A 22,357-nucleotide genomic window follows, 5' to 3' on the forward strand; every position below is an offset into this window, starting at 1 on the left:
AGGCTTTCAACTTACAGAAAGAGCAGAAGGCAGTACTTCAGTAAATGGCAGGCATTATCGTAAGGCATGGGGCTAATCTATATATATAAAAGCCTAAGTGACCGTTAGGACCGAATGACCGGAACAACCAGTCAACCAGTCGCTATGACACGCACTGACTACGACCATCCCTCCCGCTGTCCTGCAGGCCCTGGCCGGCCAAGCCCCAATAGGGACTGGGTGAGACAGCCCTGATAGGCCCTGATCACCGGCCAAGCCTAGGGACCCCACCTGTGCACAAGTTTTGTGCACTGGGCCTCTAGTGTTAAATATTTGCCTCTCTCCCAAACAGCTTCCAGAGCCTCTATACAAACTGACATGGTAAAGATTTCAAAGACACTAGGGCTCGGGCTCAGGCTCAGCCTCCTCTATCCACTTCCCCAGTAATACTTGAATAAAAATCACCAAAGCTTTAGAAGCTTTAGGTGAGAGAGAGTGTCTGCTGTGCTGTTTCTTCCAGCAGCAGACACGAGGAAAATTGAGGGAGTTATTTAGACTCAGGGGCTCCCTTTCTCAAATGATCATAGAAAATTTCATTTTTTAAGAAAATAGTAAAAACACTACAGAACACCTAACATGTGCCAAGTGGGTTATGTTTGCATCTATTCTCTCATTTAATACAATAATCCTGCAAAAATCAGAATTTAAATGCTCATTTTGTAAATAAAGAAGATTGGGTAACTGGACCAGGGTCACACAGCTAGAAAGTGACAGAACATAAGTCCAGTGTTTTAATTAATTTGTAGTCCTACAGAAAGAGGGGGTCTTCTTTCACCATCCATACTCCCTACCCTTAGCACTAGGAATTCAAGGGCCTGTGCGCTGGGAGAGCAGGTTAATGAACTGCCTGTGAGAGAGGGCAACAGAAACCACATAAAGTGGCTAGCAGGGAGGAATTATCTAATACTAACTTCTACTCCCTTCTAGGGACACCAAAAAGGGATACCTACCCACCAAGCCAACCTTTCAAGACTCGGAGTGGACAGAAAAACCATCCCTAGGAACCCCCAGCATTTTAATTTTTACATCCAGGAAGTCATCTGCATTTCCTACTTTCAACTTCAGGGTACAGGAGCTATAGATAGACCCCAGTTTTCTAAAGATAAAGCCCTTAATCGACATTGAGGATGTGTTTCAGTTTCCATTCTGGCCATCTTTGTTCCAGCTGAGTAGGGGTTTTTGACCTAATTGTGTCAACTGCAACTAATGCTCTATTAACCTCCTTTCAATAAATTTTTCACTGGTAACCATTAAATAAAACTGAAAGTAAATCCTCAGAGCTCAGGGCCTCCTTCTCCCTGCTCTTAGCTCTAGCTCCCCTACCTTTCCATTCTTTCAGTCCCTCAAATGCCAAGCTTATTTTGGCTTCAGGAACCTCCCTCGAGTTATTTTCTCAGCCTCCCACCTACCTCCCGCGGTGGCATTTATTTCCTCAGGAAAACCTCTGACCCTGTCTGCTCTCGTGGCATCTTGTACACCTCCCGATAACTTTAATTCATTCATCTGATTATTTAGCAATACTGTCTGCCAAACCTTCTTCTGGTTGCTGAGCATTCCAAGAATAAAAACTGGCAAGGTCTCTGCATTGCATGGTGATTGCATTCGGAGGGGATGAGCATTTAAGGCGCACTGTATTTAACAACTGCCTAACAATTTGTATAATTCTTTTTTTGTTGTTAATCCTCACCCCAGGATATTTTTTCCATTGATTTCTAGAGAGAGTAATGGAGGGAGGAGGGGGAGGAACACTGACATGAGAGAGGCACATCCATTGATTGGTTACCTCCTACACTCGCCCTTACCTGCAACCAATGTACATGCCCTTGACCAGGAATCGAACCTGAGACCCTTTTGGTCCACAGGCCAACTCTCTAACCACTGAGCAAACCTGGCCAGGGCTCCATTGATTTTTAGAGAGAACAGAAGGGAGGAGAGAGATGCATCGATTGGTTGTCTCCTGCATGTGCCCAACCAGGGCTGGGGATAGAGCCTGCTACCGAGGTAATGAGGTACATGCCCTTGACCAGAATCGAACCTGTGACCCTTCAGTCCTTGGGCTGATGCTCAAAGTATAATTCTTTTTAAAGTGTTCATCTCCCATGGTTAGGTGTGGAAAGTGAAACAGGAAACAAGAGTGAGTCTACTTTATAGCATTAGTCCCATCCTTAGTGCCAGATAAATGTGATCACCAGGTATTTATTGAAGTACTAGTGGCTTGGTGCACAAAATTAATGCATGGAGGGGGGAGTGTCCCTCAGCCCAGTCTGCACCCTCTCCAATCTGGGACCCCTAGGGGGATGTCTGACTGCCGGTTTAGGCCCGATCCCACGGCAGTCAGACATCCCTCTCACATTCTGGGACCGCTGGCTCCTAAATGCTCACCTGCCTGCCTGCCTGATCGCCCCTAACCACACTGTCTGCCAGCCTGCTTGGCCCCAATTGCGCGCCCCCCTTCCGGCCTGCTTGCCCCCACATGTCTCCCACATGGCCTTCTCACCTCCAACTGCCCTCCCCTCCTGTCCTGATCATCCCTAACCGCCTCTGCCTTGGCCCCACCACCATGGTTTTGTCCAGAAGGACATCCAGAAGGTCTCCCGGTCTAAATAGCATATCACCCTTTTATTAGTATAGATTACTAATGCTAACAGCATTAGAGCTTTAAGGGGGATGAGGCAGAAATTCATGCTTGAAAACTCCACAATCATGATTCTAGGGTAATCAGCAAATTAAGGGGTTTAAACACATATAACCACATAAATACCTGTAAGGAAAAGCCTACCTCACACATGCTAAAGATAATTTTTTAAGTGTCTGCTTAAAATAAGAAAAGAATGGTAACAGACTACTTTCTGAAAGTAACAGAAAAATATTAAAACTGACGATTAATACAGCATTAGAAAACCAGAAAGAGCCTCAAAGATAAACAACAGACCATCACTTCAGGCTTCAATGCCCCCCAGGGGCTTGGGTTTGGAATGGTGCTGTGATGAGAATTGCAAATGACACAAATAGAAATGCACAAAAAGCAAATGGAGAAGTAAAGTAACAGAAAAGAAATCCTAGAAATCAAAGAGACAGACCTCCACCAGATACATCCAGGTCTAAGCAGAGCTTTGCCTGTTGCTATTGACACGCACAGCACAAGCAAGGTGGAAAGAGAAACATGACAAAAGGATGTATGAACTGGAACAGCGGGTATTGGAGCATAAAGTGTTAAGGTGACACTATGAATAAGGGGAAGAAAATGAGAGAGATTTCACTCGCCACTGGTAATAAATGAGCTCTTTTCCTGAAGTGGTAACTGTTGTAAACAACAGAAAAACATACATAATAATCACAAGTTATAAATGTTCTTGGAAACTCCCTGGTTTCAACTAGTTTATGACAAATATCTGCAGAGGGGCCTCAGCATCTGCTATGAAGTTCAGGGAAAAGTAATTCTAACCAATGGAGTTGTGCCAAAATATCACCCTCGGGGTCTGACCAATTAAATGGCTGCTTCTTAGTGTGAAGTTTAGGAGATGACAGATTGAACACTGCAGCAGAGAAACTACACATTTAATTTCAGCCCAGGCATTTTGCCCCAAAGGGTGAGTCAATCAGGAAAAGAAAGCAGTTCAGAGAAAAATCTCCTAACAATGCTGAAAACAGAATAAACGGATCTGCAGTTTAATTACTACAGGATCCTCTTCCATCAAAACTGATGATAAAGCTCATCACGAATAAAGAGACTAATCCCCCGAATACTCTCTTGTGCAGGAAAAAGGACTTACAAGATAAGCTTTTATGGACCTTCTGAGGGAAGAAGCTGCTTTCACGAGATATTATCACAGTGACTGACCAATGGGTAACCAGGATAAAAAATGCTCATGGAGAGGATTTCTGGCACTCCTGTGCCCAAGAAAAGGCAGCCCTTCAAGATAGGCATTCTGTCTAGTATCAAAATTAGGCATTTTACCTTTCCAAAGTGGACTGCACGAGTTACTATTGCCAAATGAGCTGTAGTATACAGAATGAACAAAGACTCTAGATCCTAGTGGTATTTAAAGCCTAGCACATAATAGATACTCAATAAAAGTTGGCTATAAGTAATTTCATGAATAACTTTTTTAAGGTTCTTTAAAGTAACAAAGTTAATCTGCTATATCCCCCATCTATCTTTTTGTTAGACATGCTGATACCTTTAGTCAGACTCAATCTAGTTTTCCAATGATGTTCTAAGAACTAAATGGCTCCCGGTCCCTCCCACCAGCTCTTAATTTTCTAATCCCCAAAGAACTCCTCTCAGAGGCCGTCACTAGTTTATCCTGGATGCCGCCCTAGGCTGTTACATTTCTTCCCAATTCTACCCCAGTGCTGAGGAGTTGGTCACTTTTCCCACAGTCCAGCCTGTTTAAACTTTCTCCCTTAGCTCCTCAGTCCCTTCTATCCACCAAATTCAAAGAATTGAACACGTACACCTCTGCCCTCCACCTGGTGCTCCATAACTGCTTGCACTGCACTAAAGTCAGATGGGATTTTGTGATAAATCCAGGGTGAATTCAGACTCCCCACCCCCTTCCTTCCACAGTCCTTTGGCTTGGTTTGATGTTTGATCTCAATCTGAAAATTATGCTGACTTTCCAAAATGTTTTCTGCTCCTGCCAGGATGTGTGATGCCTAGTACCTATCCCAAGAAGCAGGAATGGAGATTTCTAGTTTGTCTAATATCACAAAGAAAACCTCTGTATTCTCACCATATTATCTCCTGATGACACATGCTTAACCTGGTCTCCAGGTTTTACTCTTTGCCTATATGTCCCACAACAAAGTGCAAACTGGCTCATCTTTTCTACTCCTTTTTTCCTAAGAAAAAAAGACACCTGTAAAGAAAAATAAAAAAGACACCTGTGCTGATATCAGGAAGTAATGCTATTCTCATCAATGCTGAAATGTGCTACTACTTTGCCCACTTGGTCCTGGAATTACAAAAGTGAAAGGCTAGTCTTCTTTGCAATGTGGCAAGGATACAGAATGCACAAAAAGCAGGACCAGACCTTTTCCTGCCTCATATTCATTAGTTTATGGTTTGAGACCATCAGAACGGACCTGTTCTGAAATAACTCGAACAGTTATAATAACCCACAAAGATCCCAAAATTAGTTATTTTATAGCCAATCCAGCCCCCTGATGCACATAATGAAGCAGATTTCACAGTGGGAAACAATGAGGAGTGGGAGGGGGGTTCAGAAAATAGGGGTTCCTAAGACTGTTTATCAGCTGAATGACCCACAAACAGATTACTTATTTAATCTCTTCTCCAGAAACTTGCCTAGGGGTAAAACAATTCAGCAGTTAGCAATAGATCCAGCCTTCAATCCTCAAAGAAAAATTTTCAACTCAAAGACTAATTTGTTAAGCTACCTAGCTTAGGAACTGGAGAAACACTCAAAAGATGTGCTAGAAATCCTGGAATCCAACAAAAGGAACCTATAATTTGAAAGGCTGGTGAACTCTAGGCTAAGATCTTGTATTGTTATTTAAAAAATAATAGCTAAGCACAGCTTGAATCCCATAGCTACCAGACAATCAGTCAATTCAGTGGTTTTGTTTTATAAAACACTAGAGGCCCGGTGCATGGATTCATGCACGAGTGGGTTCCTCAGCCTGGCCTGCACCCTCTCGCAATCCAGGATCCCTGGGGGGGAGGGGGGGACATGTAGCAGTGCCGAAGCGGCAGGCAGCCGGGGAGGAGCCCAAGCTGGGATGGGCACAGCTCCACTGCTGCTCATCCTGGCCCTGCTGCACCTGCCACTTCTCAGTAGTGCTGCTGCAGCAGCGGGCTGCACTCGCCAACCGTGAGCCCAGCTTCTAGCTGAGCAGCGCTCCTGCTATGGGAGCACACTGACCACCAGGGGGCAGCTCTGGCATTGAGCGTCTGCCTCCTGGTGGTCAGTGCGCATCATAGTGACCAGTTGACTGGTCATTCCGGTCGTTCAGTCCTAATGGTCACTTAGGTTTTATAGATAGATGATAGATAGATAGATAGATAGATAGATAGATAGATAGATATGTAATAATGGTGTAAGCTAGGAAACTCACAATGCCTCAGCATCAGAAAGAAAGACCTGATCCCTAGAAGAAATTCCTGTATATAGGCAAGGGCAGTAATGATCTAGGTACCTTACCTCCTTTTCAAACCAGATGCAGACATTTCTTCAGCCACACTCAAATACTCAAAGTCTTTTTAACCACAGTAAGTTTCAAAACACAGGCACACAACTTACAGTAAAGACAAGCACATCCTGTTTGCACTTGACTTCCTGTTCTGAGCTGTCTCTATACACGGCTGCTCCCTAGCCACAAACAGGTAGGTAAACTTTCTTATCTACCAACAACTGGTTCACGGGACAGTATTTCAATGACAATAAAACATATTATCCTGTGAGTCAGGTAAGTCACCTGAAAAGCACCAACCAACAAGTATGGGCCTCTCAGGCAGTTTCTGGATTTCCCATGCTTCTACTAACATCTGACCTGGAGCAAACAATAAAAACACAAAAAGTGCTGAGCTAAGAAAGTTAAGCCTGAAACAAAACTTAGAATATGGGGGCTGGGGAAAATAACAAGAAATAATGAGTGTGTTTTTATTATTAAATGTTGGCCTCTTTTTAAATAGAGAAGGAACAATTTTCTGTCAGCCAGTTCCCACTGAGCAGATTCCCAGAAGCAAAACTCCGAGAGTGATCCAACCTGCTACCAACCTGAGTCTGCTTTCCAGCACTGCAAACACCTTCAGTTTTAGAGACCAAAGCCTCCACTTCAAGCAAAACTTCCACTGCTTTCAAAGAGGTAGTGGTTCCCCAAGTCACATTCAGCACTGGGAGTAAACACAAGGCAACGAATAGCCCTGTTTTACGGACTTGTCATTTAGCCTCTTTGGGTCTATTTTCTCATCTGGAAAGGGTTGGATTACACCAATCTCTTAATGTTTCTTCCAGCTGTAGAAAAAAATCCAGGGATTCAATGCTAACAGTTAGCAGAAGCTTCTGTGGCTTCCTGCATTATTTCTATGGTCAAACAGGATGCCTCTAACATCCCAGTCCCACAGTGTGAATATATGCATTCATCCACCTTCCAAGTACCCAAGGATTTTTTCCCTCTCCCTAGAAATGTCGATCAGAAGGTTTCCCACTTGAAAGCAACAGGCTAGCAAATCTTAAGGACTGTTCTTGACACACGGTCTTTTTGTTAAGATCTTAATGCAACCACGCTGGTCATATGCTTCCTGGAGAGAACAGAGCCAGCCACAAAAGGATGGAGAAAATCTGACCAGCAGCACGTGGCACTCTCACACAGTGACTGCTAATGGGGAAAGAATGAGGCAAAATCTGGGTAAGAAAAGGGAGTGGGGAAGACAATTTCTGAGAGTCAGTGCAAGAGAAAGCACAGCAAGTTTGAAAGAAAAGGAAATGGAAAAGGAGTAAGGAAAGCAAAGGAAGAAGAAATCTAAACCAACAAGTAGACACTTAAATCTGAAATTCTGTTGTTCATTCACTCATCCAACAGATACCAAATGCGCGCTGTGTGAAGAGAACTGAACTAGACACAAGGGGAGACACAAAGGTCGACCAGATAGACCTGCACAATGGGGCTCTGGTCTAGTAAGAGATAAAGGCATGTACACAAACAACTGAAATGTATGTACTGTGCCATAAAGGAGACAAAAAAGAATTCTCCTATGAGACCCTGAGGAGAAAGTGATTACTGCCAATGAGGGATCAGACAAGGAGGCTTCATAGAAAGAATGACATTCGAAGCAGAAAACACAGCAGAACCAAGGACACCCAAGTAGGAAAATCAAGGACATATAGGTTCAGTGAATAACTAGATTTGACTTGAGAAATAAGTGGGCACAAAGGGAGGGATGGTAATAATAATAACTAGTGATCCAGAGAGCCATGGCTAAACTGAATAGCTGGATTGGAGTCAGACTGAGTACTTCAAAATCAAACTCGGAATTTGAGTTTAAATCCAGTGGAAAAGGAGGCGGGGAACAAGGGGAGATTGACAAGTTAGGAGCTGGAGAAATCTCATAACTTAACCCATAAAATTAAGATAATAAAATCAACACAAAAGCAATATGTACAGATATGTAAAGTCCCTCTAAGGAGATACAATGTCTTCCAAACCAAAAATAAGAAGAGAGGAGGACAATGGTATTAATATATTTAAATAAAAAATGTGGCCACATCAAAGTGTGGTCAAAGAAACTTAGAAAAATCTCCAAAAAAAAAAAAAATAGAGGAGGCCATTTCAACTCCAGAATCACCCAAGGCAGAGAAATACTGAAGGTAGGTGACACTCCATCTTCTCTGCAGCGGGATAAGATGCTTCCCTGAAGCTTAAATGGAAACAGCATACAGCAGCAGCCAGGGATATGGACTGAGTCAGAGGGACTTATTACCCATCTCAGTTCAGCCTCTTAGCATCTTGGAGACAGCCCTGGCTTCCTCATTTGTAAATTGAGGATAATTGTGCCTACTTTGCAGGAGGACCACTGGGAGAATTAAATGTCCTACTGTATGCAAAGCACTTAGTACAATACCTGGCATATAGTAAGCAATCAATAATCTTAGCTTTTTGTAACTGTATCCTTCCCCACAAACTATTTTATCATATTATGCCATGTTCACCAAGGAAGCTTGATATCATTAAATTTCATTTCTCAGATCTCTTGATATTGAAAAGCAATATCCTAGCAAAATCCAGAATCCTGTTACAGGAAAGGAATCCTTCACTCTAAAATAATAAATTGGCATTCCTTTCTCAGCACAGTCACTCAATTCTAAATAGAACCCTGTCACCAAAAGACCTATCATTTTCAGGTGCAAAACAAAATACATTTTGTGCCCTGAGAACCAGACCTAAAGCATAGTAACCAAAGCCCTCAGGGGTCTTCCTGAGAAGCTAGATGGCACCCACCAGGCCAGCCCTACATAATGCCACCCTCAACCTACAACAAGCCAATATGAATACTACTTCTCCACCTTCCACCTCTCTCAGACCCTTCAATCATGGGCTATGGTGAAGCACTGTATCCCCCCTCTCTTACCATTCTAGCGGTCAAAGATTCCATCTTATCCATCTTTGCATTCTTTCCTCCATATCCCAATATACCTTGCATCAAACAGAACCACAATAAGTTTATTGTAAGGAATGAATTAAAGCCCGGCCAGTGTGATTCCGTGGTTGAGCATCTACCCCATGCAACAAGAGGTTGCTGATTTAATTCCCAGTCAGGGGGCACATTGACTGGGTTGCAGGCTTGAACCCTGGTGTGGGGTGTGGGAGGCAGCCAATTAATATTTTTCACATCGATGTTTCTATAGCTCTCTCCCTCTAAAAATCAATAATAATTTTTAAAAAACAAACTCAAAACAAAAAGAATGAATATAAAACACACATTGCAATCTGCCATTCTTGTACAGTGGAGCCTTTTTCTGATTTATTGAACTGTTTTTCTGTTTTTCTTCCCCTTCCTTCCCCAATCTTTCCAACACCTGAGCTACCAAGTATTACAGAAAAGTCAGAAGACTTTATTTATGGGGTTCCCAACAAATTCATACACTGGGAAAGCAATCGCTGGGCTTGAAAATCTTTTATTCACCTCTAGTTGATGTTTCCACATCAACTTTCCAAAGAGCATTGTTGTTGTGAGGGTTTAGGACATGGGGCCTGAAGTCAAAACTCCTGAGTGACCTTATTCATGGTGCTTAACTTACCTAAACTTCATTACCTACAGAATACCTGGAGGTCATTAATGCAAAGCCTTACAACACAAAGTGCTCCACAAATGGGAACTATTACTTTCTCCTACTTTATCTAAAGTAATCTTCAAACCCTTATCTCCTCTTCCACTTCTTTGTCAGATAAATAGAAACCTCCTCACCTACTTTACCAAAACAACCAATTCCATCCATTTATTCTGAGGCAACAGTGGTACAGTGGAAAGAACACTGGAATCAGGGGTTCAGTGGTTGTCACATACTAGATATGTAGCCTTGCACTAATTGTTTCAGCAAAATGGATATTTTAATATATTTCTTATAGAATCACTATGATAATTAGTTGGAAAAATATGAAAAAGTATTAGGCAAATAAAGAGGGAAAAGACTTAGTGAGGTAATAAGGTTTTTAAAGGTAACTAGATTTCAAATCCCAGTTCTACCACTAACTCTTTGTATGGCCTTGGACAAGTTAAATTCTCCAGTCCTCAGTTTCTTGTTTGTAAAATGGGGGAAATAACTTCACAGGGTTCTTAACAGGTTTAAAACAACATGCAGACTACTTTGCGTGTTGATTTCCCATCCTTCTCTCTGCCTTTTTTTTCTCTCTCCATCTCAAAAACTCCCCTTTGTTCACTAGACCAGTAGAATCCACCATTTTTGACCATCAGTTTAGTTGTTTTTTTAAATAGCACATCTCCAATATATCTATGTATAACAGCAAAGTAGACAAGTACTACTATACAAACATACTGTGTTCTATCCAAAATATAACACTAAAAAGAAATTTCAAAGGGTTAAGATAAAAATACAGAACTTAGTTTTACTATTTCCTTCCCATACTCCAAAGGAAGGTCTTACCTTTCCCTATAATTTGGAAATCCATTTTGGAGGTCCCTACACAATCAGACAAACTGTTCAAAGACAAAGATAAATAGAATAGGCATGGTATAGGTCCTAGCACAGAGTAGATGCTCAGTAAATATTGGTCAATTACAGTTTTGAAAACCCTGACTTCCTTCGCACATACTTCTCTGTGCAGCTTTGCACAAAGTGAACTCTGCTCTGCCTCCCCTTCTCTTTAATTCCTAACTTCCCCAACAGAGTAGCTGGTACTCTGCTTCACTTTCACATCATACACTTGTTCTTTCACTCCATTCCACTCTACTGAGAGACCTTCTCCAAGGACACCTATGATATTCTGACAGCTAAATGCCTGGCTTTTTCCTAAGTCCTTAACCTTCATGACCTCCCCCATACACCAATGACCTATGTTCTTTCAGTCTTTCTCACGGGCTCCTTCTTCCCCTTCAGTTCCCACTTAGAGTGCAGTAGCTTGACTCTCCTTTGACTTCAAAGACCAATCTTCCTCCCTCTTCTTCCCTGGTTCCTTCTTTTGTCCTCTAAATATCCCCTGAGGCTCCGTGCTAACCATTCTTCCTTCCCTTCACTAGTGAATTATATTGGTCCCACATTTTAAATATCCTGCAAATGTGTATCCCATTCTCACTATGTCCACTGCCATACCCTGCCTTATATGCCACTTTCTTTCTCAAGAACTACAGCAAACACCTCCGTAGTGGCCCCCTCTTTGCTGCTCTATTTGCTACACAGTAGTCAGGGTAACCTTTTGTTTAAAAAATGTATACTCTGCTTTTTACTCTCCTGCTTTAAAGCCTTCAGTGGCTTCTCAATATGCTTTTTTGTAAAGCCTAGCCTCCCTATATGGCCCACAAAGGCCCCATGTGTTATGGGCCCTGCCTACCTTTCTCACTTTACCTCACGATGATCTCCCTCTCTACCTGCACCTCACTCTAAGCCCTTGGTGGTCTCCTTTCAGTTCCTCAAAAATAATAAATTATTTACTGCCCCCAAGCCTACACACGTGTGGTTCCTTTCCTTCCTGGAACATTGTCCGCAGCTCTTTTCATGAAGCTGGTCCCTTTATCAGTCAGACTTCAGCTCACCTTCCCTACAACACAGTTGTCTGACACACAATGGAAGCTCAAATAAGTATTCACTGAGTGATTAGGTTGCATAGTCTTCATTCAGATAACTCCAAATATAAGTATCTGGAATGAATATCACCCTTCAATTTCAGTACCTCATTTCTAAATGCCTGCTAGATATCCTGACCCCAAATTTAGCATACGAAGTACACTCAAAACCAAACCCTCATCTCTTCTGAAACCAGTTCCTCCAAAATTCTGAAACTATATGAGCAATATAATCCACACATTCTGCTTCAGAACTATGATTTTCCATTCATTTGCTTCACCTGTCCAAAATTCTAATCACCCTTTAAAACGAAATTAAACTATCCATTCATTCATGCATTCAATCAACCACTTATTCTTTCAACAAATACTTACTGAGTACCTATTATGAGGCAGGCACTATGTTAGATACCGGAAAGCAAAGCAGACCTATTTTGTCTATCACACATCAGTCAAATAATCATACAAATATGTAATTATAAACTAAAAAATGCTATGAAGGAAAAAAGTGCTAGAAACTATGAGGAAAAAAAGTGAAGAAAGAAAGAAAGAAAAGAAACACTCCTTTGATGATGTGCTAACTGAATGACATGTAACTTATACTAGGCTGACTGGAAGGTAGAGCATGCCAGGTGGAGGGTTCAGCCAAGCCCTGGAAGCAGGAGACCAGCGGGCCTATCTTAAAGCACCTACTGTTCTACCTTAAATATTATATCTATCCGTCTTGTTCCCTTTCCCCAACCCCATTGTCATTTTACTGAGAGTTACCTGAAGGAAAAGACACAGTGTCTCTTCTGTGCCAACCCCCTCAGGAGATACCTGGGTCACATGCATGGTACCTAAGGAGTCCATGCTTGTAAAAAGCTTTCAGATGACTCTGATATGCAGCCAATCATATGCCCAAACTACCTATTCAATAAACGTGTGTTGATTTATTCTCTCATTAAAAATCTCTAAGGTCGGTGTGGTAAATTGTTTCCAAAATTGGTGACAATAATCCCAACCACACTCCATGCCCTTGTGCAGTATGACTTTGACCCTCTACCCTTGTCCGTGTTCCCTCCCCTTGGATGTGGGCTACACTTGTGACTTACTTAAACCAAATGCATGGGGCAAAAGTGATGATGTATGACTCCCAGGCCAGGCCTTTAAGAGGCCCTGCAGCTTCCATTATGGCCCCTTGGAAGCCAACCATCATGTAAAAGGAGCCTGATCTAAATTCATGAATGATGAGGCCAAGAGAGAAATGGACCTCATGGAGGAGAACCAAGATGTCCCAGCCAACAGCCAAGCACTGAGTCCCCAGATATTTGAGTGAAGCCATGATAAATCCTCCAGTCTAATCAATATCTCATAGAGCAAAAGTAATATGTCCCTCTTCCCTGAACTACTAAACCCACAGAATTATGAGCAATAAAATGGTTGTCATCTGAAGCCACTAAAAGTTTTAGGGTGATTTGTTACTCAGTAATAGATAACTGAAACAGTCAGAAATTCGACACTCTGTTTTAGCAGTCATTCAAACAGTTTCTCAACTTTGAAGCTCAAGAAACCCTTCTTCATATTCATTAAAATTACTCCTCCTTCAATTTAAGCCCATTTCCTTTTAAGTCTTTGAAGTACATAAGAACAATTACTCAAAATCCCCCTGGCAGAAACTATTCTTGTACTTGGAGATGATAATCAAGCCATGCCTTAACTTTTCCTTCTCTAGGCTAAAATCTTTGCTTTTTAAAAAACTTCTAATGATGACTTTTTTTTAATCATCTTTATCCTCTCTTAAGGATGCAGGGACCAGAATTAGATGTCATATACCAGTATCTAACAGCTTATTTCCTAGCCCTTACGGTTCATCTTTCTATAATCAAATTCCACATAGTCCCAAATACAGCATATTGGCACCCCCACAGTTGTAAATTACCCTACAAACTTAATCACTTACTAGAATTACTGTGAAACCTTTTCTGTTCTTAACACTCAGCTTACTCCAGCTGGCCAGGCAGCTCATTTGGTTAGAGTCATCCCATACACCAAGGTTGTGGGTCCCTAGTCAGGGCACATGTAAGAAGCAAACAATGAATGCATAAATAAGTGAAACAACAAAATGATGTTTCTCTCACTTTCTCTCTCAAAAATGAATAAATAACTATTTTTTAAAAACACTCGGCTTACTCCATTTTTGATGACTCCCTTCACTCATCAACTTCGTTTGACAGTCCATTTTTGCAGTAGGTTTTAACAAATTCTAGACATTTGAAGCACAAAAGCAAAGCTTAAGAGGTTGGAGTGGGCACACCATTAATTTCCATGAAGGTCTCTTCACATTGTCAGGGCCTTTCCATAGGTGAGGCAGGGTCTGGGTACCTCCCCCTTCTGCCTCAAAAATAAAGGGGGCTTGGAAAAGGAACGAGTTTTAGCATCCGCATACCGAGCAAAGGTGCCTTTGCTGTAGAACCCAACACTTAACTAACAAGTTGCTTAAGGTAATGTAAAAACACATTTTCTCTCTGAGTCTTACCTGAATATATGCCTAGATGCCAGGAGTAGCTTTATAATCACCAGTAAAGTAGAAATAATAAAGCCTACCCAACACAGGGTATTATAGGTATCAAATAAAATGATAGAGGGGAATAATTTTGTAAAGTACTATAAAAATGTTAGGTGAGCCTTAGCTGGTGTGGCTCAGTGGATAGAGCATTGGCCTGCAGACTGAAGGGTCCCAGGTTCGATTCCAGCCAAGGGCACATGCCTGGGTTGCGGGCTCGATTCCCAGTAGGGAGCATGCAGGAGGCAGCCAATCCATGATTCTCTCTCATCATTGATGTTTCCAGCTCTCTATCCTTCTCCCTTCCTCTCTGAAATAAATTAATTAAATAAATAAAAAAGAAAAAGAGATGTTTTAAAAAAAATGTTAGGTGAGATTATGGAACTCAGTTTTAGCAAGCCCTATAAATCTTCAAACTAACTTTGAATGGTTAGCTGATGGTTTCAGGTGACATATACAGAACAAGGCACTATGGGCTCAAGTTCATCAAACAGAACTCACAAACATGCCATCTTGTAAGAGAACTTATAAATTTTCTTATACTGCCAAGAGTAACAAAGACATTTGGACTAGTGGTTTGACCCTTGAAGACCCACTTCAGCCACTGATGGAACTAGGTCAGGGGCCAGGAACTCAACAGACTAGTGGAAGAGACCCATAGTGCTGCAGAAATCTAAATAAGAAAGAATAACTCTATATGAGAAAGTCAGAAAAGGTGTAACATCTGAATTAAGTCTCCAGGTGTGTATGGGGGGGGAGGGGGGGAGAAAGGTGAGCACTTTGCCAGTTATAGAAAAGGAGGCCACTAGGAAAAAGCGCAGAGTCCTAAAAGGACACTGTAAAACCAGGAACTAGAAAGATGCAAAGTTCAGGAGAGAAATGGCTGGGGAAAGGAGGAAATAAGACGGGTAATAGTAACAGGTAGGGCAGGGTCAAATTGTGAAGGACTTTACACCTATCAGAGCTAAGCAGGAAATAAGGAACCAATGCCACTCTGAAAACCCGAAACTGATTATTAGATTTGGCCTTTAGGAAAATAACTTTGGCAAGAATATGAAGATGGAGTAGAGAAAGACCTATGGAGTGGCAAAGTCAGGTCAAGATTTGCTAAGGTCTGAACCAGAAGTTAGAAACTCAAATGCCTAGAGGCAGAGTGGGTAAAATCGTTAGAGTACAAGATCTGGGAGAATGGTGGTATTTGTAACCTTTGAAGAGTGCAGGCCCTGCCTAAAAGCATTTGCACACAAAATTGTAAGCCATTGGGTTCGTTAAACAAAACATCTAGTTTTCAAACTCTGGTAAATATAGGCACTACAGTGGGAATAAAGAAAAGACACACATCAAGCAGTACTTCAATACAGTAGTAAACAAAAGGGTTTAGTAACTGTGGGTTTAGCATACTTACAGAACGTGAGGCATAGAGAGAGTACTAGTAAACAGGAAGATTTTCTGGATATAATTAACAGAGTTTAAACATACAGCAATATAAGCAGATAACATACTGGGTAGGGGAGATAATGGTGTGCATGTGCTGAATTGGTGCCTTTTGAACAAACTAGTAGGTTTGTCGAATTAGAAAAAAATTGTCAAGATCTGTGAAGTTGGAAGTAAGGATCTGAAGTTTGGGAGAAATAGCTGAGCTGGTAAGAAATACTGAGCATAGCTGAATTTTGGGGTATAATAGAGATCCTTAGAGGAAGGGGGTGGGAGAAGAATGAAAACATACTCAAGGCAAGGCCAATGAAGAGGGTTGCTGGGAAAAAAGAATGGTTTAACAGTGCCAAGTGCTTTGCAGAGATTAAGTAAAATGAAGGCTAAAACCAGAACATTGGGTTTGGGAATTAGGGATCTTCAGGGAAACATCACTAGGATAATGGGGTGGGAGCCAAAATAAAGGGTTGCTAAGAGGATCAGAGTTGTGGAAGTAGGTTCCACCTTTAGTGAGAACCTACTATTTGCCAAGCAGCCCGGATATAATTTTAACAAGAGAAGCTGATTCTCAATATATCGTATGACTGGAGTAAACACAGGGCTTCCTGGGTACCCATCCAGTCTTGGTGAGTAAGAAGAGACCTCATAGAGGAAGGACTTCCAGGCTGAAGCCAGTTCACTAGGGCTAAGTTGGGGCAGGGTGTTTAGAGAAGGCTTATTTGTGCAAAGGCCTGAGGCAAAAGAGAGCATGGACACTTGAGACAATTGTAAGGAGCAGAAGCAAACTTCAAAAGGGGCAATTAACTAGTGTTTGAAGATTTTAAAAGTTTAAAGGTGAAGAGGGGGAGATATGGTAATAGCCTCAACAGAATTAGGGATGATGGGAGGTTCTTCCTGTTGTACCAAACCTGGGTTCAGCAACCTCGATATTTGGGTTCTGGCTAGGAAAGAGTTCAGAGTCCAGACCCAAACTGTAAGAGAACATTTACTTGGTAAATCATAGAGGTAGAAAAAGCAATTCCTAAAAGAAATGGGCTTAGGAAACAAGTTACAGAGGTAAAGGAAGGGCCTTGGAGCTTGGGAGTGAGGAAGCTAATGGCAACAATGTTGGAGGAGGGGAAGTGAAGGTGGGGGGAGAGGGGGCCCTCAGGCTTGCTGCCAGGAGGGAGAGCGCAAAGGGTCCTGGCCTAAGGGTTTTAAGGGTGAAGATTTTAGGGGAGGTCCCTGGGGAAGATAACAATTGCATATTCAGCAGTTTCTCAGGAGTGAACTTTCAGGGTTGTGGTCTCCACTGATTGACTAGCCTGCAGCAGTGCAAGGCGTTATTATTCAATGCAGCTGGTTCTGACATGGCTGGTTTTATTGCTTCTCTGGGCCTGGAGCTGAAATACAGCTGAGGTCTAAATGTTATCTCTAGGGAGGAAAGGTCAGGGGTCCAAATCTCCTGACCAGCAATATGATAGGGGAGGAAAAGTCACCCTGAGGGTGTGGTCCCACTCTACAATTGTCCTTTGCTAGCACCTGGGGCTTTCCACCCTGGTGACCTTCTGTACCTGACCCATTGTCCTTACTTTGCTCTAACTGCCTACAGCATTCTGTCTAACTGCCTACAGCATTCCTAATACCTCAGAAAAGAATATGGAAACTCACTGGTAGAATGAATTCTCTACAATTCAATATTCATGATCACTAGGTAGATAAGCAAATATATGTTTGCCTTCTCCCTTTCTTTAACAATAGTTTCGTTTGACTAAACTATTTCTCACAAGACACAAAAAGAACAGAAACTAAGAGCAAAGATGTATAAAGCAGTAAATCTATTTGACTTCTCTAAGGTTGATCTAATACATGGTCTAATTAGGTCTAAAACCACATCCAGATGCCAAATGAAATGAAAACTTTCCCCTGTAAGTCCCAAAGAGTTGAAGGATTAACTTTAAGATACCCAAAGATAAGGCAGTAACTCACTTTTGAAGAATAAGGATTTTCCACTGCAGCTCAGTCTAGCTAATGAAACTAAGAGAAACCGTCTGGGTTACCTGATTTTGCCTGTTTCAAAACATTGCCTCTGCAGAAAGCAAGCTGCCTCCAGTTCCTGCCGCTGAGTCCTTGGAGCCATATTCAGATGAGATCATCTCAGGAGCCAACAGCAGTCGCTTTCAGGCAAAGTGAATGGTGCCGCCTGGGGACATATCTTTGGTAAGCAAGACTGCAACAGAGCAGGCAGTTTACCCAGGGCAGTGCTGACTCATGCCAGGCAAAACTCACATTTCCCAAACAACTCCGCCTGAGCCAACCACAATCAACTGCAACCGAGAAAAGAAAAGGTGCCCCACTGATTTTTTTTTTTTAATTGAGTGCTGATTACTGGGGACAGGTAAACCTCATTCTTCTAACGCTGGTCACTCGGTGGACTCTGGAGCCTTTACTCAGAAAACTCCGGTGGTCACCTTCTGAAATTTCATCTGAGAACAGCTGGGGCTCAGGACAGCAAGATTACTTCAGGTTCACTGCTCTGAGGATTTCCCCCAAGAGGCTGATAAAGTCACTTTGCATTTACAAATTAGAATGCCTAGGTCAGAGGACTAGGGGAGCTCGCTCAGTCATCACAGGCTGTTTAAACACGGTGAGTTTTTCTTAGCTCTAACCAGGCTCGCTGTTTTTCCCCCCACTAGGCCTTCTCTGACCTCTCTATTTCTTTAGACAACTCAAGTTCTCTAATTAAGATAAATACTGGAGGATTTTTTTTTTCATCAGCTGTCACATTCTCTTATACTAAAGCTAAATTACCCACCATCAGACCTACTAGATGCTTAAGGAATATAGGAGTCTGTGAAAACTGCATTAATACTTGCTTTTAAAAGGAAAATCCCTAAATTTTTGTTGATTCTCATTTATTGGCTGGCTTATTTTTAAAAATCAATTCTAGAATGACTGGCTCATCAACAGCAATTATTATTTAATTTGCCCTGACAGGCTAGAATTGGTGTTGGTGCTATACAATACAAAGAAAACCAAAGATTAAGTCCTTGCTTTCTTTGTGTTTTCATTTAAGAAAAAAAGAAATGTTTTAAGAAAAAAAGAAGTTAAAGTTCACATCAGATCCTTCGGTTCCTTGCTCACAATTTCCCATGGTCATTAGCTATTTCTTAGCCCAGTCACTCGAGGCACCACATCTAGCCTCAAACAGGACGCAGCTGCCAACCCAATGGTCATTCAATATACGTTATTAGGTCAATTAAAATATACATGTAGGCCATCATAATTTGGGTTTTAAAAAATATGCTATTTAATCCTATTCCTTCTCAAAGAGCTACTTTAAAAAATGTTTATCCAACTCACTTAATTCCCCTTAATTATATTATTCCAATAGGTTAGCCATACTGAGCTTGTATAAGGTTTTATGTTCCCTCTTTTCTTTGCTCCCCCCTTCAGTGTTTCCCTTTTCAGAAAATGGCTGTGTTTAAAGTTTTCCTACAGTGTATGTTAATTAGTCCTTTTCAAATGATAAAAGCATCCTTATAGCAGTTAACAACCATTATCTCATGGACCACACTTTAAAAAACATTGCTGTAGTAGACGATAAGTCACAAACATTCTAACATGGATGGAGCAACTCTCAAGGCACATACAGTATATACAGATATGGAACCTCCACAAGGAAGAAACAGTATATTGTCAGAAGCTCCTGACTCCTTCTGTATTAGTAAATAAGGAAGAGAAAATCCGGATGGTATTGTGCCCAGGAAATAAATGTAAATTATATGAACAGCAACATGAGGACCAAAAACATCAGAACTTTGTAGCTATACTAAGATAAACACCATTTAGTAGGTGAGGTAAGCTAGCGCACATTATCATTTCCCTGTTTGGGATTCTGTACAGTTCCAATCCGTTTCCCCCAAATATAACCTTACTCCATCCTAGTTCCTTCTTTAAACTGGAAAGGCTGAAAATTACACATTTAGAGCTTTAAAAAGATGCTAAATTTGAATTAATGCTTTCAGCCACTTGATGTTTTATGAGGATAAATGAAAATCATGAGAATATAAAAGTATATGAGAAATTTTAAAAATTGTGGCTTTGTGCTTAAGTTCTTTCAATGCATTATCTGAAAATTCATACAAATAATTCACCACCCAAAGCTATATAAGTATACTTTTAATGGGTGGCCACAACAGATATGCTAGCAGGGTGTGTGTGTGTTTGTTTTGTGTATATAGGTATATACACCATACCCATTGTTTTACTTGAACAGGAATATGTAATGCTATTGATAACCCACATGTTTGTTTTTTTCTGCATTACATATTAACATTATAAACAGTAACCAGCTGTCAAAATAGAAATAAAAATATTCATTTCTCAGAATTCTATAGTCTTCCAAATCCATAGAAAATTACCAAATACATACAAAAGATATGGGAGGATACACATGCCAGGGAGGGAATTGCAATGTGAGCAGATCAAGGAGGTATTTTTGGCTTTATCAATATTTGAAATTTTCTTATTTTTATTGATTTCAGAGAGGGAGAGAGAGAGAGAGAGAAACATCAATGATGAGAGAGAATCATTAATCGGCTGCCTCCTACATGCCCCCTACTGGGGATTAAGCCCACAACCCAGGCATGTGTCCTTGACCAGAATCGAAATCTGGGACCCTTCAATCCACAGGCCGACGCTCTATCCACTGAACCAAACCAGCTAGGGCTGAAATTTTTTAAACAACAAGCATATGTTCAAATATTACTTGGTAATTTAAAATTCAGTTAAAGTTTAAAATTATTTTACCATTTATAAACTACTGTAATCTTGTCCCCTTCTCACTTTCTCAATACTTACCTACTTTCTTGTTCCTAACATCCTAAATGATACTGCACATTTCTTCTTTATAACAAAATTAATCTTAACTGTGTCCACATACTTTTTCTGACTCACAGATAGTGAAATGATAAACCAAAAAGCCAGTGGCTGTCTCACCATGTTGAGAATTAGAAACATTGCCAAATTCTAATCTTTGGTGTTCTGGGATCTTATAACCGTTTTTGTTGTTGTTGTTGTTGTTGTTGTTTTTACATTAGTGTGCCTCCCTCTTCAAAAAGGACATTATGGCCCTGGCCAGTGTGGCTCAGTTGGTTGAGCATTGTCCCGTGCACCAAAAAGTTGAGGGTTCAATTCCCCATCAGGACCCATACCTAGGTTGCAGGTTTGATCCCCAGTCAGGGCGCATACAGGAGGCAACCGATTGATGTTTCTCTCTCACATCAATGTCTCTCTCTCTCCCTTCCTCTCTCTAAAACATATCCTGGGGTGAGGATTTTTTTAAAAAAAGAAAAAGGATAATATGCATGTCAACCAAACACAGAAATTAAACATGAAATATGAATTAAATTTTAGGACACTCGAGAATCAACTCTAAGAATACTTAAGAATCAACAGGGGTGCTTATTGAAAATTATCTTTGCCCATCCCAGTCCCAGACACTGAATTCACAAAAGTGGACGGAGGCCCCAGAGTTGGAATTTTTAATAAGTATCCTCCTCTCCCAAGTGATTCTGATGCAGACGGGCCTTGGATCATGAGTTGAGAGACAGGTCATAGGTATGTCCCCTAAGCACAGTTCCCAGTAAAACGAAGGTTTTATTGAAACACCACTGAACTATAGTCTCACTGAGCATGTCTTAGACATTAGTCCCCTCACCCACAAGAACCGCCATGAACAATTGAACTGAATTTATTTTGCCCGTTGGACCATTATTTTCTTCAAGCCTCCAGAGACAATTATCCTAACTACTTTTAAGGATTTTAGCTGTCACCCACAGTGATGTGATACTGAGACATTTCCACACCTGGGATGCAGTACAAGGGGCTTAATGGAATTTTTATGCCTGTGAAAATTAAAATTCACTTGACTCAACAGAATAGTAAAATAAAACAAAGGAGAAAACCTCCCCAAAGACAGGGTTTGAAAGTAGAGGCTTTTGACTTCCTGATGAGGCAGTTTTGCCCAGAAATTCAAACCATGGGATGCTATATAGCTCATATGTCTTGAGAGTACCCAAATGCCAACTTATCACCACAGCATCAGCCAATGCAGGCTTACTGTAACATTTGGAAGCACAAACCCGCTGTATAAAATGGCCTCTCCTGGGAGACAGAGCCTGTCGCCATGGTGGAAATCATTCCATCTTGGGGCCAGGAGGACCAGGCAGTCCCTTTAATCTTTAACGAGCCACTTTCATGTTCAGATACAGAACTGGCACTGTGTGAGGTCCAACCCGCTTCGCAGCACTTTGCTGCAAAACAACCCCGGAGCTGCGTGAGGGCACACAGGCTGAGCCTGTCCGCGCTGGTGCCGTTCCCAGAACCGGTTCTGTAATGTAATTGTAGGCACTTTACTATCCACTGTGGTATAATACTTCAGAGTTCAGAAAGGTATCCAATATCAAGGGGACAGCAACTGCCTACCTCAGGTGAATGAAATACTAGGCTCCTAATGTCGGGAACTACAAGCACAGCAAGCTTGCAGGAAAAGGAAAAACCCAGCGCTGTCAGGACAGTCTGAGGACCTGACGACA

The 22,357-nt window shown here is 41.5% G+C and overlaps 1 protein-coding gene across 4 annotated transcripts in view; it reads right to left on the reverse strand.

Annotated features, from left to right (window-relative positions):
• RFFL (ring finger and FYVE like domain containing E3 ubiquitin protein ligase) overlaps positions 1 to 22,357 on the reverse strand; it is a 68,500-nt gene that overhangs the window by 28,687 nt on the left and 17,456 nt on the right. For 2 of the 4 annotated variants that reach the window (XM_079797484.1, XM_079797485.1), the window contains exon 2: positions 17,819 to 17,961. The exons of 1 other annotated variant lie outside the window; for it this stretch is intronic. The gene's annotated coding sequence lies outside the window, so the exon portion shown is untranslated. Of the gene's footprint in view, positions 1 to 6,206; positions 6,366 to 17,818; positions 17,962 to 22,357 lie in introns of those variants that run through there. One more of the 4 variants, XM_079797486.1, reaches the window with a different exon arrangement.

The sequence above is a fragment of the Cnephaeus nilssonii genome (genome assembly GCF_951640355.1).
Source record: "Cnephaeus nilssonii genome assembly, chromosome: 19".
Taxonomy (NCBI): domain Eukaryota; kingdom Metazoa; phylum Chordata; class Mammalia; order Chiroptera; family Vespertilionidae; genus Cnephaeus; species Cnephaeus nilssonii.